The sequence below is a fragment of the Bombina bombina genome, chromosome 8, assembly GCF_027579735.1.
Source record: "Bombina bombina isolate aBomBom1 chromosome 8, aBomBom1.pri, whole genome shotgun sequence".
Taxonomy (NCBI): domain Eukaryota; kingdom Metazoa; phylum Chordata; class Amphibia; order Anura; family Bombinatoridae; genus Bombina; species Bombina bombina.
The window spans coordinates 233,745,354-233,761,391 of record NC_069506.1 but is presented as its reverse complement, the minus strand read 5'-3'; positions in this window follow the sequence as shown (position 1 = coordinate 233,761,391).

The window sequence follows — 16,038 nt, the reverse complement described above, 5'->3', positions numbered from 1 at the left end:
CATGGAAAAATAAACAACATTCTAGAAAACACAATAAATTGATGGGCTGCTAAAACAACATGACCCCAGCGAGTAGGAGAGAGAGGCTGCTAATATGTTGTTGGTTACTACATGAATATCAGTTATCTACATTACACATCATATAATGTACAATATATTAAGAAAAAACAAGTCAAGTATACAGCCCTAAGGATGTATTTACATTAAATGTATTAACGTGTGCTCCCTCAGCTTAGTGATGGAACCTGGTTATTTCTGTGAATGCAATAATGTTCTAGGGTAGATATTAAAGGGACACTAAAGTCAAAATTAAAGGGGTGCTGAACCCAAATTGTTTCTTTCATGATTTAGATAGAGCATGTAATTTTAAGCAACTTTATTATTGACTCCTATTATCAATTTTTCTTCATTCTCTTGGTATCTTTATTTGAAAAAGCAGGGATGTAAGCTTACGAGCCGGCACATTTTTTGTTTAGCACCTGGGTAGCATTTGCTGATTGATGGCTAAATATAAAAACTTTTTCCTTTCATTTAATTGGCTGATTTGAATTTGAATTGAATTCAATTCAGCCAATAGGAATGCAAGGGTACCCCTATATAAAAGGGGTACCTCGCATTCACTATTCAGTGTGCGGCTGGAGACTGCATGAAGAGGACCTCCGTGTTGAAGGTCTAAGGAGGACCACCATCGTTGCCGCTGCCGACCTCACCGCCAACACCGGGCTGAAGTTAGAAGATGGACCTCTGCCAGGATAAAGATGGAGCGCTGTGATGAAAATGGAGCCCAGCCCATCATCTTCGGTGAGTACTAACTTTGGGGTTAGTTTATTTTTTTATTTTTTGGGGTGTGTTTTTTTATATTAGGTATTTTATTTTTTTGGGCAGCAAAAGAGCCAAATCTCCTTTTAAAGGCAATGCCCATCCAGGGCAATGGGTAATTAACTCTTTTTTTTAGTAAGGTTTTATTTTTATTTTGGGTAGGTTGTTAATGTTAGAGAGGTTAGTGTTTGTTTGTTTTTTTTAACAAAAGAGCTGATCTTTTAGTGCAATGCCATATAAAGGCCCTTTTAAGGGCTATTGGTAGTTTATTTTTAGAATAGGGGATTTTTTTTTTTTTTGGGGTCGTGGTTTTTGTTTTTTAAGGATTACATTTAATAGGTTTCCCTGTTTTTATTTTTGGTAATTTATTTTTTTTATTTTATGTAATGTTAGTGGTTTTTATTTTTTGTAATGGTAGTTTTTTTATTTTTCTGTAACGGTAGTTTTTTTGCGCAATATTAGTTTGTTTTTTAAGGTAAGATTAGGTTTTTATTTAATTTTACAGGTATGTTTTTTTAAGGTAGTTAGGATTTTTTTTAGTTAATTTAGGGGTATTTTAATTTGAGTTAAGTTTGGGGGTCTTAGGTTAGGGGGTTTAGATGTTAGTTTATAACGTTGCATTGTGGGGAGATTGTTGTTTAGGGGTTAATAGTTTTATTTAAGTACTTTGTGATGTGGGGGGATGGCATATTAGGTATTATTTGTTTATTTAGGTACTTTGGGATGTGGGGGATGGTGGTTTAGGGGTTATCAGTTAATTTAGGTACTTTGCAATGTGGGGGGTGGCAGTTTAGGGGTTAACAGTTAATTGCGGTACTTTGTGACGTGGGGGGATGGCAGTTTAGGGGTTATTAGGCTAGGCTATAGTAGGGTGTTAGTTTTTTTTTTTTAGTTCAATCTCCATTGATTTCTATGAAGTAGACGCACGCAAAAACTCAACTAAGGATTTTTGTGCTTTTCAGGTTTCCACTAGTGCAAAATAAAAACAAATTAACTTGTAATACCAGCAAAACCGGAGAAGTGCAAAAAGCCTAATATTTACCGCAACACTTGTAATCTAGCCCTCAATATGTCAAGGAGATGGAATGTCTGTAGGACTTTGACTATTGAGAGGATTACTAACTTCAAGAGGTAAGATTCCCCTGTAGAGGTGTCAAAGTGGGGCTCAAGAGGCATATTAAAGTCCCAGCCAATTTATACTGGATGCTTCAGTATGTGTTTATTAAGTAAATGTCTTGCGCTTTGCAGGCATATAAACATTTACTATGATAATGGGTTTGCTACATAATTTGCCTACCACAATAAAGAATAACAACCATTGCTCCTGGATGTGTATGAGAACTAACTGACTAACTAATGATGAGTGGAAGCTCGTCCATATGGGTAGCATGGGCTCTGTCAAACTATTTACAATGATCCCAAAAGTAAAAATACATTATGCCACTCTCATATTGTGTATCATATTCTTCATGTTTTTCATTCCAACATAGATTTTTAATATTTTTAGGCAAATAAATAATTTAAAGAAAATACATTAGACAGCAGTGAAGGCTTATCTATAGATATTTTTCCTATGCAATTATGACTTCCTTTTCCCTTTCCCTTTTTTCCTATAATTAGTATTAAGAGCATCTTCAATCTAGTCTCTTTAAAGGTTTGGTGCAGTGCTAAAGGCATTTTTATCCCCCCCCCCCCCGTGTCCCTGTGTCTAACTGTAGCCCTCCCACATCCTGTAGTGTACACTATACTGAGCCTTGCCTATGTCACTTCCTGTTTCAGCTAGGTGGGGAATTCAGATAAATCAGCTATAGCAAGAGAGCTCATTTCAGTTCCTAGGAGTGAGATCTGTGATTTGTTTCATGCTGAATATGAAAGTATTATTATTATTGGTTATTTGTAGCGCGCCAATAGATTCTGCAGAGCTGAGTACTTACAGGTTTAATAATTAAAGTTCTAGGCTTGCCTTGAGACATCTGGCATTATTTCTCTGTCTTTATTTTAGCCTCAATGCAATATTTCAACAGGCTTTTAGGAAATTCTACTTTTCTGTGGTTTGCTGAGAATTTTAATCTTTCTAATAAAGGATCACCAAAACTGCCTATATCTCTTTAGAAAAAGTTATGCACCTCCAGAAATATGTTAAAGAGAGTCATGCCTGCAGGGTACTTTGATACCTCCAGTGATCAGTTGCAGAGAGTCCTGCCTGCAGAGTACATGCAGGAATGTTTCCATCTATAGAAGATGAGGACTCAGATACGCCTGTAGCCAGACACTTTAAACAAATGCAAGATTCAGATGTATCTGCACTTACTGTCCAGGGTACAGATTATATACATCAATGGAAAAGAGGAGGTAATAGGGAAATGTTACTAAACAAAAGATAGTTATTTGGATGTTTACACTGCAAACTAGAAACCCTCAGGGATTAGCTATGAGAAGAGATTTAGATATTTTTGTTTAAATCCCCTTAGCTTCAACCTTCCTCTCTTTTTTGATATATATATTTTCCTCTCTCAGATTATTGCTCTGTTTTTATGAATAGTTGTTATTCACTTAGGTATAGTAAAATATGCATAGTGACACAGAGCCTATTTTTGATATTTGTGATTGTGAACACTCTGTTTAATGTAACAATATATAACTAAACAATTAATCTATTGGGGATACTGTAATTTAACATACTGGAGTCAGACAATAAACATGGTTTTGTTGTGGTATAACTTTGCATATAATATGTTTACCAAAATGGTTCCCTTTAAAATAGATACACTTCTCCTGAATGTAGTAGAGAGTAAAAAATGTTTCTTTATATAAATACTTTGTGTTCTGTATGCTAAACAATAAATGGCAACTGTCAAAATATTCAATACCTAGGATATTTGCTTCCATGTGCATTACATATCAGGTTGATTATATAATGAGAAGAATATTATGTAAATGCTTTCTTTAAATTTCTGCCTTAAATAGGTGCATGGACAGGTTCACAGGTGAGCAGTGATCAAGTTTGCAAGCGTACAAAACTGGGTCTGGGTGTAACCCTGTCTATCAACCTGTTTGTTTTTACAATGTGCTGACTGTTATGTTTTCAAGTATTGAAATAAAACTTTTTGAATTTTACCTTTGAGTCCCTGGTTGCACATTGCGCTACTGTCTTTGGATGTGTAATATATATATATATATATATATATATATATATATATATATATATATATATATATATATATATATATATATATATATATATATATATATATATGTATATATATAGGAATATCTATTAAGAAATACATAGAATATATTCCCCTATGTGCAGACCATTGGAATATAAAATATTTATGGTAAATACATAGTTAAAACCTTTATTAAATATGAATATTGCATACATATGCATTTTCATGTTTTCCTCTACCTAACTAAAGGGATCCAATGCACTTATATATAGGTCTACATTTTAACATGTATTTATGTGTTTATATGCGTATATATGTCTGTGGTGCAAAAAAGCAAGCTGGAATCATACAGTCACCCAGCAGACAGGCCTCCCATGGTACACCAGCAGTATCTTCTGAAACTCTCTCTCCATGGGAGGGTATGGGATATAAAGATGATGATAGCAGGTTGTAAGTTAAAAACTTACGTGTTGCTTGTTTTAAATCATTTTAAATAAATGTACGTTTGTATCTTACAACCTGCTATACATCATCTTTTTATCCCATACCCTCACTTGGAGAGAGAGTTCCAGAGGATTACTATCCACACTGCTGGTGTATCACGGGAGACCTGTCTGCTGGGTGACTGTATGATTCCAGCCTGCTTTCTTTGCAACACACTTTATAGGTGTACCACAAAATGTGAGTATATATTGATATCTTTATTGATTACATCATTCTACTGGCAATACTAGGCTATGTGGCACCCCTGTTTATGTTTGACATCCACAGATTGCTGACTTTGGGGATTTGGACCTGATATTCCTTCACAGAGAACTGCCTGAGTCTAGGCATGCCACTCTATAGGATCTTACAAGGACTGTTGATGTCTGATTATATGCTTTAAAAAAATTATATTACTAACACTTCTTGCTAGCTATATTTTCTGTAATTTTTTATTTTACATATGTCTTTTAAGCATTTATTAATACATGCATATGTTCCAAGACAATTCTATACCTGTATATATTTTTAGTTGATTTAGGGTGCCCCCTATACTTAGCTACATTGTTCACATACATATATACACACACACATAAATACATACATACACACATAAATGCATACATACATACATACATACATACATACATACATAAATACACACACATACATACACACAAATACATACACACATATACATATTTATTTATATACATACATACACACACACACACACACATAAATACACAAACACAAACATGCATACTCAAATACATACATACACACACATACTTGTATACAAACATACATACATACACACATATACATAAATACATACTTATGAACATATATACATACATACATACATAGATATACAGATACAAACATATAGTGGTAGAAATATAGGACTATATTTTACTATTCAGGGAAGAAAAGTTACCAACTTAGAAGGAAAAAAGTTACAAGCCACTAAAATGTTAAAGATATGGAGAAAAGGCAAATTTTTACTTGTCCACTGCAATTTCACTTGTCTGGGACTAGTGTCTGGCTGTAATATATAATGTTGATCTCTATCATCTAATATCTATCTATATAAATAAAAATGTGTGCATACCAGATCAATAAAAGTGTTTGTTTATACCAAACCAATAATAATGTATTACACAGACCAAGGATTGTAAACAAAATATGTTAGAGTCCTTAATGAGGAGTCCAATGCCATCTTTATTGGGAATTTCAATAAGGATAAAACTCAAAGAGAACAGGAAACAGATACATCCATAGCGTGATTCTGCTTTCAATAAAATACAGCACACTTTTACTTTGCAAAATTTCTACTCATGTGGTGCACAGTGCTCATCCGCTCTGGTTATAGCACTCCATTTAAATCACCTCCGGCAAAACTGGATACCAGGTAACAAATGTATTAAAATATACACGGGTATATAAATCACTTAGGCCTAGATCTAGAGTTTGGCGGTAGCCGTCAAAACCAGCGTTAGAGGCTCCTAACGCTGGTTTTTACCGCCCGCTGGTATTTGGAGTCAGTCAGGAAAGGGTCTAACGCTCACTTTGCAGCCGCGACTTTTCCATACCGCAGATCCCCCTACGCCATTTGCGTATCCTATCTTTTCAATGGGATCTTTCTAACGCCGGTATTTAGAGTCGTGACTGAAGTGAGCATTAGAAATCTAACGACAAAGCTCCAGCCGCAGAAAAAAGTCAGTAGTTAAGAGCTTTCTGGGCTAACGCCAGTTTATAAAGCTCTTAACTACTGTGCTCTAAAGTACACTAACACCCATAAACTACTTATGTACCCCTAAACCGAGGTCCCCCCACATCGCCGCCACTCTATTAAAAATTTTTAACCCCTAATCTGCCGCTCCGTACACCGCCGCGACCTACATTATCCCTATGTACCCCTAATCTGCTGCCCCTAACACCGCCGACCCCTATATTATATATATTAACCCCTAATCTGCCACCCCTGCTATCGCTGACCCCTGCATATTATTATTAACCCCTAATCTGCCGCTCCATACACCGCCGCAACCTACGTTATCCCTATGTACCCCTAATCTGCTGCCGCTAACACCACAGACCCCTATATTATATTTATTAACCCCTAATCTGCCCCCACAACGTCGCCGCCAGCTACCTACAATAATTAACCCCTAATCTGCCGACCGGATCTCGCCGCTACTCTAATAAATGGATTAACCCCTAAAGCTAAGTCTAACCCTAACACTAACACCCCCCTAAGTTAAATATAATTTAAATCTAACGAAATAAATTAACTCTTATTATATAAATTATTCCTGTTTAAAGCTAAATACTTACCTGTAAAATAAATCCTAATATAGCTACAATATACGTTATAATTATATTGTAGCTATTTTAGGATTAATATTTATTTTACAGGCAACTTTGTAATTATTTTAACCAGGTACAATAGCTATTAAATAGTTAATAACTATTTAATAGCTAAAATAGTTAAAATCATTACAAAATTACCTGTAAAATAAATCCTAACCTAAGTTACAATTAAACCTAACACTACACTATCAATAAATAAATTAAATAAACTACCTACAATTACCTACAATTAAACCTAACACTACACTATCAATACATTAATTAAATACAATACCTACAAATAACTACAATTAAATAAACTAACTAAAGTACAAAAAATAAAAAAGAACTAAGTTACAAAAAATTTAAAAATATTTACAAACTTTAGAAAAATATTACAACAACTAAACTAATTACACCTACTCTAAGCCCCCTAATAAAATAACAAAGACCCCCAAAATAAAAAAAATGCCCTACCCTATTCTAAATTAAAAAGTTCAAAGCTCTTTTACCTTACCAGCCCTGAAAAGGGCCATTTGAGGGGCATGCCCCAAATAATTCAGCTCTTTTGCCTGAAAAAAAACATACAATACCCCCCCCCAACATTACAACCCACCACCCACATAACCCTAACCCAAACCCCCCTTAAATAAACCTAACACTTAGCCCCTGAAGATCTTCCTACCTTATCTTCACCATGCCAGGTTCACCGATCCGTCCTCCGAAGTCTTCATCCAAGCCCAAGCGGGGGCTGGCGATCCATAATCCGGCTGAAATCTTCTATCAAGCGGCGGCTAAAGAGGTCCAGAAGAGGCTCCAAAGTCTTCATCCTATCCGGGAAGAAGAGGAGATCCGGACCGGCAACCATCTTGATCCAAGCGGCATCTTCTATCTATCTATCATCCGATGACGAACGGCTCCATCTTGAAGACCTCCAGCGTGGATCCATCTTCTTCTTCCGACATCCAACTGAAGAATGAAGGTTCCTTTAAGGGACGTCATCCAAGATGGCGTCCCTCGAATTCCGATTGGCTGATAGGATTCTATCAGCCAATCGGAATTAAGGTAGGAAAATTCTGTTCCGATCAGCCAATAGAATGCGAGCTCAATCTGATTGACTGATCGGATCAGCCAATCGGATTGAGCTTGATTCTAATTGGCTGAACCCTTAGGTTTATTTAAGGGGGGTTTCGGTTAGATTAGGGGTATGTGGGTGGTGGGTTGTAATGTTGGGGGGGGGTATTGTATGTTTTTTTTTACAGGCAAAAGAGCTGAATTATTTGGGGCATGCCCCGCAAATGGCCCTGTTCAGGGCTGGTAAGGTAAAAGAGCTTTGAACTTTTTTAATTTAGAATAGGGTAGGGCATTTTTTTATTTTGGGGGTCTTTGTTATTTTATTAGGGGACTTATTTTATTATATATTTTATTAGAGTAGGTGTAATTAGTTTAAAATTGTTGTAATATTTTTGTTTGTAAATATTTTTTTATTTTTTGTAACTTAGTTTTTTATTTTTTGTACTTTAGTTAGTTTATTTAATTGTAGTTATTTGTAGGTATTGTATTTAATTAATTTATTGATAGCGTAGTGTTAGATTTAATTGTAGGTAATTGTAGGTAGTTTATTTAATTTATTTATTCATAGTGTAGTGTTAGGTTTAATTGTAACTTAGGTTAGGATTTATTTTACAGGTAATTTTGTAATGATTTTAACTATTTTAGCTATTAAATAGTTATTAACTATTTAATAGCTATTGTACCTGGTTAAAATAATTACAAAGTTGCCTGTAAAATAAATATTAATCCTAAAATAGCTACAATATAATTATAATTTATATTGTAGCTATATTAGGATTTATTTTACAGGTAAGTATTTAGCTTTAAATAGGAATAATTTATATAATAAGAGTTAATTTATTTAGTTAGATTTAAATTATATTTAACTTAGGGGGGTGTTAGTGTTAGGGTTAGACTTAGCATTAGGGGTTAATACATTTATTAGAGTAGCGGCGAGATCCGGTCGGCAGATTAGGGGTTAATTATTGTAGGTAGCTGGCGGCAACGTTGTGGGGGGCAGATTAGGGGTTAATAAATATAATATAGGGGTCAGCGGTGTTAGGGGCAGCAGATTAGGGGTACATAGGGATAACGTAGGTTGCGGCGGTGAACGGAGCGGCAGATTAGGGGTTAATAATAATATGCAGGGGTCAGCGATAGCAGGGGTGGCAGATTAGGGGTTAATACATATAATATAGGAGTCAGCGGTGTTAGGGGCAGCAGATTAGGGGTACATAGGTATAATGTAGGTTGCGGCAGTGTACGGAGCAGAAGATTAGGGGTAAATAATAATATGCAGGGGTCAGCGATAGTGGGGGCGGCAGATTAGGGGTTAATAAGTGTAAGGTTAGGGGTGTTTAGACTCGGGGTACATGTTAGGGTGTTAGGTGCAGACTTAGGAAGTGTTTCCCCATAGAAAACAATGGGGCTGCGTTAGGAGCTGAACGCTGCTTTTTTGCAGGTGTTAGGCTTTTTTTCAACTCAAATGGCCCTATTGTTTTCTATGGGGGAATTGTGCACGAGCATGTTTTTGAAGCTGGCCGCGTCCGTAAGCAACGCTGGTATCTAGAGTTGCAGTGGCGGTAAATATGCTCTACGCTCCCTTTTTTGGAGCCTAACGCAGCCATTCTGTGAACTCTAAATACCAGCGGTATTTAAAAGGTGTGGGGGGGAAAAAGCACGCGTTGCTAACTCACCCCTTTGGCCACAGAACTCTAAATCTAGCCGTTAGGGAATTACAGCAAGAAAACACAGCTACTGACACTTTTACTCCACACAGTGAACAAGCTGCTGCTGCTGTCATGTAGTGCAGACCCTTCCTTGTGATTCACTGCTGACAAGCTGCTGCTGCTGCTGTGATATAGTGCAGACCCTTCCTTGTGATTCACCTGCTGACAAGCTGCTGCTGCAGTCAAGTAGTGCAGACCCTTCTTTGTGATTCACCTGCTGACAAGCTGCTGCTGTCATGTAGTGCAGACCCTTCCTTGTGATTCACCTAATGACAAGCTGCTGCTGCGATCATGTAGTGCAGACCCTTCCTTGTGATTCACCTGCTGACAAGCTACTGCTGCGGTCATGTAGTGCAGACCCTTATTGTGATTCACCTGCTGAGAAGCTGCTGCTGCTGCTGCTGCTGCGGTCATGTAGTGCAGACCCTTCCTTGTTATTCACCTGCTGACAAGCTGCTGCTGCTGCGATCATGTAGTGCAGACCCTTCCTTGTGATTCACCTGCTGACAAGCTACTGCTGCGGTCATGTAGTGCAGACCCTACCTTGTGATTCACTTGCTGAGAAGCTGCTGCTGCTGCTGCTGCTGCGATCATGTAGTGCAGACCCTTCCTTGTGATTCACCTGCTGATAAGCTCCTGCTGCTGTCATGTAGTGCAGACCCTTCCTTGTGATTCACCTGCTGACAAGCTGCTGCTGCTGCTGCTGCGGTCATGTAGTGCAGACCCTTCCTTGTTATTCACCTGCTGACAAGCTGCTGCTGCTGCGATCATGTAGTGCAGACCCTTCCTTGTGATTCACCTGCTGATAAGCTCCTGCTGCTGTCATGTAGTGCAGACCCTTCCTTGTGATTCACCTGCTGATAAGCTCCTGCTGCTGTCATGTAGTGCAGACCCTGCCTTGTGATTCACCTGCTGATAAGCTCCTGCTGCTGTCATGTAGTGCAGACCCTTCCTTGTGATTCACCTGCTGATAAGCTCCTGCTGCTGTCATGTAGTGCAGACCTTGCCTTGTGATTCACCTGCTGACACCTCCGATGATCATTTCACTCTTTGTTAGCTTTATTAAGGAGTATCTTCCATGTTCTTCCTGCTTTATTTAAACCTTCCAGTTCAGTCTCATTGGTCAAAAGCATTTTAAAATGATTGGTCAATTAAATCCAATTTAATTTTTATAGTGCTTATAACTTGCAATAAGAAAAGAGACGCATCATTAAAACATTATACATGTTATATAAAAAAAAAAAATTAAAAATTAAAAATGACAAGCTGCTGCTGCGGTCATGTAGTGCAGACCCTTCCTTGTGATTCACCTGCTGACATGCTGCTGCTTCTGTCATGTAGTACAGACCCTTCCTTTTGATTCACCTGCTGACAAGCTGCTGCTTCTGTCATGTAGTGCAGACCCTGCCTTGTGATTCACCTCCTGACAAGCTGCTGCTATTGTCATGTAGTGCAGACCCTTCATTGTGATTCACCTGCTGACAAGCTGCTGCTGCGGTCATGTAGTGCAGACCCTTCCTTGTGATTCACCTGCTGACAAGCTGCTGCTGTTGTCATGTAGTGCAGACCCTTCCTTGTGATTCACCTGCTGACAAGCTACTGCTGCGGTCATTTAGTGCAGACCCTTCCTTGTGATTCACCTGCTGACAAGCTGCTGCTGCTGCGGTCATGTAGTGCAGACCCTCCCTTGTGATTCACCTGCTGACTTGCTGCTGCTGCTGCTACTTCTGCTGTCATGTAGTGCAGACCCTTCCTTGTGATTCACCTGCTGACAAGATGCTGCTGCTGTCATGTAGTGAAGACCCTTCCTTGTGATTCCCCTGCTGACAAGCTGCTGCTGCTGTCATGTAGTGCAGACCCTTCCTTGTGATTCACCTGCTGATAAGCTCCTGCTGCTGTCATGTTGTCAGATCCCGCCTCATCTAACCCTAGCAACACCCACTATTCCCTGATTTGTTGGGCCTTCCTTAAGAGAGCTGTTCACTTAACACTCCCTGCTCAGTATTGAAGTTCTTTGCTACTGTGACGATTACAAGCCACATTCCCATTCTTACAACACCTTGAAGAAAGGATTCTCTGAGCCTTGTCTTACTATTTCGATCTCCAGTGGATTTCCTAACTAAGGACACTCTCTCTCTTTTGTGGGGTAAAGTACCTTTGTGAAACGCTGCCTTATATTCATCTTCCCTCTTGCCGCAGCTCATACCTATACAGGTACTACCCAGCCTGTCAGCAAGTTCCAGCGGAGCACACAAAGCAGCGTGACGTCACTTCCGGTGCTGCTCCGGTCTCAAGCAAACCACTCTCACATGCCATCGAAGGAACTGCTGCTAGCTCTCCACGCTACACTCACTACCAAGGTACATTTACTTGTTATACATTTCCAATCCGCTTACAACCTTGGCTTGAGATTACTATTTACCATTTGGTGTAACATATCCTTGGAACTGGTACCTTACTTAATTATAGCTGGAACTTCCGGGAATCTGCCTGTCTGAATCTTAATCTGTTTTGTCCCTATACTGTTATATCTGAGTGTGATAATAACAGTTGTTAGCTTTCTTATTCAGTTCCTTCTGAATGAGTTTTTCACTGTTTGATATAGTAACCTTAATACACTAGACTGTAGGAAGCCTCTTCAGCAATAGGGGTCTCAGACAGTCTGGTGTAACATACATACATTTATTTAGTATTCTGCAGTTGTGTTCCACTCCTACTTCCATATACAAAATCTGATATATATATATTCTAACATAATACTGAGCCTTAATTATGGAACCAGCAGACCTACGTCAGATAGTGTATAATCTTACTCAAAAAGTTGATCAGCTTGCACAAGGCCTCCATGATTTACAAATTGAGAATGCTGCACTAAGAAAAGTTATTACAGAGTCTATTGCTATAAAGGGTAACCAGACTGAAAGTGTTATTGAGCCACAAGTGTCTCTTCCAGATCTCTTCTGTGGTAATAGAAAAGCCTATAGGCAATTTAAAAATGCCTGCTTCCTATTGTTCTCTATGAAACCTAGGACTTACCCCACTGAGAGAGTGAAAGTCCTCACTACTATCTCCTTCCTCAGGGGGGATCCGAGAAACTGGGCTGATAAGTTTATAGAGAACCAGGATCCCATTTTGGCATCCCTTGTGGATTTCTTTACCAGTATGGATGAAATGTTTCAGGACACAGACCTTCAGCTTACTGCTGAGATGAGTCTGAGGAGTCTCAAACAAGGAAAGAGACCCGTGGAAGACTATATCACGGACTTTAAACAGTTCGCCACGGATGCTCTCTGGACCCCAGTCGCCCTTCGCAATCAATTCCGGTTAGGACTTTCAGAATCGTTGAAAGACGAATTTGCCAGAATTGAATTACCCACAACCCTTGAAGCTTTCATGAAGACGGCTATTCAGATAGACCGCCGATTACGTGAAAGGAAGGCTGAAAAATACGCCTCAGATCTAAAACCTAAAGTCAATTACGGTTCCACCACTTCCACCTCTGTTACTCCTACAAAGCCTCTGTAGAACCCATGGAGATTGGCTTTCTCAGAGGCGCCCTCTCTCAAGAATAGAAGCAACGCAGACGCATAAGGAATTTATGTATGTATTGCGCTAGCTCAAGTCACGGGGTTCAGGACTGTTCCCTACTATTAAAGAACAAAAAATGTAAGTCCACTTATTTGTATACATCTCTACATTCACCTGACCAACCTTCTTACTGTACTATGTCTGTCTCCCTACAGCTGGAGCAAAGTCATCTGAGGATCAGTGACGCCATTATCGACTCTGGCGCTTCCGGGAATTACATGGACCATGACTTTTGTGTTAGGAAGAACATACCTCTTGTCAAGAAAACTACTCCAATAACAATCAGAGTCATAGACGGATCCCTTATGTTCTCTGGACCGATAACTCATCAGACTGTACTAATAATGCTCAATATAGCTGGACATTTTGAACTGTTATCTTTTGATGTTCTTCCTTCTCCTCATTTCTGTTTGGTTTTGGGTCTGAAGTGGCTACAACTTCATAACCCCACTATTGTTTGGCACCCTTTTCAAATAAAGTTTTCTTCCACTTATTGCAGAGAAACATGTTTCCCTAGTCCAGTTCTGTTGCACACTACTACCCATTCAGAGGGGTTACCCCCTCAGTGTAATGAATTCATGGATGTTTTTAGTAAGACAGAAGCAGAAAATCTGCCACCACATAGGGCATATGATTGCCCTATCGATCTACAACCTGGTGCCCGGATACCTTTTGGACACCTTTACCCTCTAAGCAGTCCTGAGTTGGAACATCTTAAGCTATATCTTGATGATAATTTAAAAAAAGGGTTTATTAGGCCATCGACCTCTCCTGCTGGCGCGGGGTTTTTCTTTGTTCGTAACAAAGATTCCAGCCTCAGGCCAATCATAGATTATCGTGAACTCAACAAATGTACGGTTAAGAACCGCTATCCATTGCCCCTGATTCCGGAGATGATCGAGAGGCTTTCTGAAGCTACCATTTTTACTAAACTCGATCTTAGAGGGGCATATAACCTCATCAGATAACCTCATCAGGATTAAAGAAGGTCACGAGTGGCTGACTGCATTCAGGACCAGATACGGCTTGTTCGAATATCTTGTAATGCCGTTTGGCCTCTGCAATGCCCCAGCCACCTTTCAATACTTTATTAACGATGTGTTCCGTGATCTTCTAGATATGTCTTGTTATCTATCTGGATGATATACTCATCTATTCCAGAAATTTAGTAGAACACGTGAGGCATGTCCGACAGGTCCTTGCCCGTCTCAGAGCGCATAAACTTTATGCTAAAATGGAGAAGTGCAGTTTCCACACTACACAGGTATCTTTTTTGGGATATGATATTTCTCCATCCGGTATCCAAATGCAGAAAGAGAAAGTTGAAGCAGTTTTGGATTGGCCTGTACCTAAGACTAAAAAAGACCTGCAACGTTTCCTTGGTTTTTCAAACTACTATAGGAAATTTATCAAGGGGTTCTCTAAAATTGTAAAACCACTCACAGTCTTAACAGGCTCTACAACTTCATTCTCATGGGGAGCAGATGCTGAACAAGCTTTTCGTTATCTAAAATCCAGATTTACCTCTGTACCTATCCTCCAATTCCCTAATCCTTCCTACCAATACACCCTGGAAGTTGACTCTTCCGATTTCGCTATTGGAGCTGTTCTCTCACAACAAAAATCTCTAACTGATCCTCTCCATCCAATTTCTTACTTTTCCAAACTAATGACACCTGCTGAACAGAATTATGCCTTGGAGACAAGGAGTTACTGGCCATTAGACGCTCTCTTGAACATTGGAGACATCTCCTTGAAGGCAGCTCTCTGCCTATTAACATCTACACCGACCACAAGAACCTTCAATATTTACAATCTAACAAAACGTTATCTGCTAGACAGGTGCATTGGAGCCTGTATTTTGACCGCTTCAATTTTCTTATTATCTACAGACCAGCGAATAAAAACATCAAAGCCGACGCTCTATCTCGCTTAACTGAAAGACCAACCCACAATCCTGCCAGAAAGGACATTGTCTCTCCTCAATGTTTCATAGGTCTGACTACCCCAATTCTGACAGACCTCCGCAACTACTGTAAACAACAATCAACCCCTCCTGAACCTGATCTAATCAAGATGCATGGTGTCTATTATCATGGTGAGAAATTATTTATACCTCCTTCTTTGAGAACACTAATTATACAGACCTGCCACGACATCCCCTTAGCGGGTCACCCTGGTCTTCATCGTACTTTGGAGCTTGTCTCCCAAACTTATTGGTGGCCACACATGAAATCTACTATTTCAGAACATATTGCCAGTTGCAGGACTTGTGTCACTTGCAAACCTGAAAGAAGACCACCTTTCGGACTGCTTATGCCTCTACCGGTCCCCAAGAAACCTTGGCAACATATTTCCATGGATTTTATCGTTGATTTACCACCATCCAAAAATCAAACCACTATCCTCGTGGTCATTGATTTATTTACTAAAATGGCTCACTTCATTCCTTTCCATAAACTCCCTACATCCTCAGAAACCGCTACCCTCTTCATAGACCACATCGTCAAGTAGCATGGGATACCTTCTATCTTGACGACTGACAGGGTTACACAATTCACCTCAAAATTTTGGAGCAAATTATGTCAATTGGTCAATATGGAACATCGTTTTACCACAGCTTTTCATCCCCAAACTAATGGGCAATCAGAGAGGGTAAACCAATGGCTTGAACACTTTCTTAGATGTTATTGTTCCTATCAACAGAATGATTGGATGAAATATCTCTCTATGGCAGAGTTTGCCTACAATAACTTAACCAATGCTTCTACTAAATTAACACAGTTTTTCGCAAACTTCTCCTATCATCCCACTTTGACTCTCTCTACGCCTGCCTCCTC